The 4401-nt window shown below is 53.1% G+C and overlaps 1 pseudogene; it reads right to left on the reverse strand.

The window, feature by feature from the left end:
* Positions 1-2314: 2314 nt before the first annotated feature.
* LOC120655287 lies at positions 2315-4042 on the reverse strand (annotated as a pseudogene).
* Positions 4043-4401: the final 359 nt, after the last annotated feature.

Raw genomic sequence — 4401 nt, forward strand, 5'->3', positions numbered from 1 at the left:
AGCCTTCAATGCTGCAGACGCCGGCGGTTTCAAAACTGTGAAAGAGCTCAAGATTGACGGCGTGACGCCGACGCGTTGAGCCACTGGCTGCCGGTACGAAATGCCACCTGCCAGTAGCAAATGCCCGGGTGCATAGGCAGCAGCAAGCCAAGGGGATTTTTCGATTGGAATGGGACACATCGTGGCTGTCGTGCTTAGCAGCGCTTTTACCGTGGTGGCATGGGCTGCAACTCCACCTGGTTTAGCTATTGGGCTGGACCACTGAAGTATTTGGCAGCGGCCTATGATATTCTACTAGGCTCGAGCGGGAGGAGCCTAGGCTGGTGCCTAGGCTCGCCAGGTCTTGGGCCCACCCCTGTAGGGAGAGGCGGTTGTTTATATTTATTTCATTTGTGGGGCTGCATATCTTACAACAAGGTCTTTAATCACTGCAATTAAGTCTCTAGAGCTATAATTTAATCTCTTTTAAACACAAAAGGGTCCCTAGCCTTAGAAAACCTAAGGCACACCCCCACCCCAATGTTGAGTCTTCGATCCACTCCTCCATCTTCCTATTTTCCTTCTTCTCCCCCCTTTGCTCGTCCATCTTCCTAGCCCTCCCAGATCCAGCCACCGGAGCCCCTTCTCCTTCCTCCCGAATCCAGCGTGGCGGCGGTGGTGGGGAGGCGCTGCGGCGGCGGCTATCCCTCCCGGATCCAGCCACCGGAGCCCCTTCCCCTTCCTCCCGAATCCAGCGCGGCGGCGGCGGCTAGGTGGCGCGGAGCGGCGGGGATCCGCGATGCTGGTGGCGAGCTCCGGCATCTCCGGCTGTGGGAGCGGCGCAATGGGCTGGCGTTGGGGAGGCGGTGCGGCAAGTCAGGGGCGGCAGCGCCGCCAGCGAGCAGAGGTGAAGCGGGCGGCGCCGCCGCCGGTATTTTTTTTTCACTTTTTTCTTTTCATACAAAAACTTTTAGCAAAAAAAATTACCCAAGTTTTTTTATTTTTGGATGTACAATTTTTGCCTTCAATTTTCCAATTTATTTCACAAATTTCTCTCTGTTAAATTTTTGCTCGTAAAACTTTTTTTCCATCAAAGTTTTTCTTGAAATTTTTTTCTACCTCACGAAATTTTCACTTGAAAATTTTTCTGTCTCTTCAAAAAAAATTCTGAACTCTTTTCCTCAGAAAATGACAACAAATTACTAAAAATAGAAAAAAGAGAGCTGTCTGAATATCGACCGTACGGACCCCTCCCGTACGGTCGACCGTAAACTAGCCAACCCCTCCCCAACATCTTGCTCTCACTCTCTCTCTGTGTGCCTAGTCTAGTAGTAACACACTCTTGGCCTAGCGACGGCAGACCAGTTGGTCAGCCGGCCGTGATGGCATCCCGCCGGCCCGGGTTCGAACCCCTGGCGGGGCGAATTTTGTGGCCGTGTGCGGTGCAGTTGGCGCGTTGTAAAAAAATCCCTCACCCGTCCCACTCCAAAGCATAGGTCTAAAGGCCGGTCTGACCTCACATGGGCTACGGTGCCGCTGTGTACGAGTGGGGCGGGGGTTCGAGGATTTTCTTGACCTATGTGAGGAGGTCTTCTTCTTCCTATAACACAATGCCGTTGGGGGTGGTCTTACCCCCACAGGTCAAGTTTTTTTTTCCAATGTGGATATGCTTCATCTAGACTCGAGTAATCCCAAATGGGCGAGTAGAGGGAGTATAAATAGCCCAACAACTTAAAAGAGCCGTTGCTCTAACGGCTAATAACTTCTAGTAAAAGTACAGTAGCACGGATTATCCTATACATGCGCTGGATCATCCGGTACTCCCTATTTTGATTTCTTCATGCAAACATGCTCTCTATACATTCATTTGGCCGAAACTCTGATAATGATCCGACTCTTATATTTTTGAAATAAGCAGATGAACCTTTGAGTGCAGTTTAGTGTGCACCGGATTATCCTACGCAGTGTTGGATCATTCGATCACTCATACGGGAAGCTTCGTAATTTGGCTTAACTCTTTACTACTCTGATTTCGATGATCTTGTACTCTATGGAAAGCTTGTAAGATGCTCTATAAGATTCTTTACAAGTCTATCTCATTAGATCACATTTTGAGTACAGGATACATAGCAAAAATTCGACACTGTGTTGAATTATCCGGTCACATCTTTTGCCTTTTCTGTCGTTGCGTTTTGGTCATAACTTTTCACTTAAGACTTCGATTTTGATGATCTTAGACTCTATGTAAAGCTTGTGAAATGCTCTACAAGATTCTTTAGAAATACAGCCATTTGATCATTCCAAAGTAAAAATATTTATGTAATATTTTCAATTCATCCCTCTCATTGTCCTAGCTTTAGTAGTTTCTTTTGTGTTGCATCTTTGAAACATATAAAACCCTACAAATATTCATCTGAACCCACATGGGGCAAAGGACAGGTCCACACAAAAAAAGGAAGAATGGCGGATGATAAATGACATCAAAACAATAAAGTGAAAAATAAAATCTCTCTCTGCCATTTACTCCTACTTTTCAGTTCAAGTTTGCCAATGAACTCTAGGATGTTATTATTGGAGCTGCCACCTTCGCTCATGGCCCTTTTGGCCTTCTCCTTCCAATTGGTAGCGTTTTGGCGGTACTCCATACTCCTCCCTCCCTCCATCACCTCCCTCACACACCTCTCGACCTTCTTCTTCCTCACCACACCTCTCTCATCCGGGCGCACACGTACACCGACTCGCCACACGTCCTCAGTGTACTTGGCGTTCATGGTCTGGTCGGACCACTGGGGCATGGCAACCATTGGCACACCCGCGCCCATTCCCTCCATCGTCGAGTTCCATCCGCAGTGCGTTACGAAATACCCGATAGCCGGGTGCGCCAGCACCTCGAGCTGAGGTCTCCATGTCACGACCAGGCCCCTCTCCTTGGACTTCTCGGAAGTTCTCAGATAGCTTTGAGATCTCTGAGGCCCTGACAACCCATAGGAAGGCTTTGCCGCTGTCGTACAGCCCCTCCGCCATCTCAGCCATCTGAACAGCGTCTGGTTTGGCGAGGCTTCCGAAAGAGACGTACACGACCGAGCGCGCCGGCCTCGCGTCCAACCAGGCCTTGGTCACCGCCGTCAGAGGGGTGTAGAGTTGGAAGCCGTAGGACGTGTCGTCCGGCAAGCGGTTGTCGAGGTACGCCGACGGCACGGTGGGCCCACAGTCTTGGCTCGCCACGTAGACACCATGTACTCGGATTCCTTTGCACCATGCCAATGATTTCTGTGAGTCTCAGGACGATCTGTGGCAAGGATGAAGCAGCAACGACGATACCTGACTACTAACCTGAGGCTGCAACTCGTAGAACGAGTTGACAAGGACATGGTCGGCCTTGTCGAGGCCGCTGAACTGGTTGACAAGCAGGTCCAGGCACGCGCGGTCGTCGGGGTCGGTCATGAACGTCGGCAGATCGCGCGGCCGGAGCCCGGCGGGCAGCCCGGGCAGCTCGAGCGGCGGCCTATCGCCGCCGGCGACGAGCGGCGCCTCCACCAGCTCGGTCCACGCGTGGCCGTACGCCACGTTCACCGCGCACGGCTGCGTGAAGAAGGCCGCGCTCGCGGCGCCGTGCCGCCGCGCCACGCGCCGCACCCACCGCAGGAACGCGTCGTACACCAGCGCGTGCACGGGCCGGCCCAGCACCGCCTCGGACCGGAGGAGCGCGCCCACGGTCTCCGACCCGGCCGCCTCCAGCCGGGCCGTGTACGCCTCGACCCCTCCGGCCTCGTCGAAGCCGCCGCGGTCGCAGCCGTCCGAGACGGCGGCGACGTGGACCACGGCGCCTCCTCCCACGGTGGCCGGCTGCTCGCCGCCGGCGCCGCTCTGGGCGAGCACGAAGCGGGTCACGGCGAGCGTGCACCAGACGCCGCGGCGCGCGGCGAGGCGCTTGCCGAACTGGAGGATCGGGTTGATGTGTCCTTGGCTTGGGTTCGGGAGAAAGAGGACGTGGATGCCGTGCTCTGCCTCTGGCTCTGCCATGGCTGCTGGTCGATCACTCAGCAAGTGATGACTTGGTAGAAATAATTCTCCCTAGCTGACACCGTCTTGTTGTCCATATTATATATCGCCAGTTTGTAGAAAAAAGTAACCTGGCTGCAGGACTGGCGTACTACGGGACATGCATAAGCTGCCGTGGGCAAGATCATGGCATGACGGTAAAGATATTAGCGTTTGTCCTGTGAGTAGTTTCGAATCTTTTTATGTCATAATGCCCGGCGGCTAAGCAAAATAAAGCAGCCCGTCACGATCGCTCTCAGTATCAAAAGTCACCGTTCTTGCGTTCGAGCTCATCCGTGCGTGCGTGCATCAATCAGGTCGTCGATCAAAAGATTGCAGCAGAGGCTATTGTTGGCAAAGAACGTTTGTCCAAGCAAGAAT

The sequence above is a fragment of the Panicum virgatum genome, chromosome 1N (genome assembly GCF_016808335.1).
Source record: "Panicum virgatum strain AP13 chromosome 1N, P.virgatum_v5, whole genome shotgun sequence".
NCBI classification, from domain to species: domain Eukaryota; kingdom Viridiplantae; phylum Streptophyta; class Magnoliopsida; order Poales; family Poaceae; genus Panicum; species Panicum virgatum.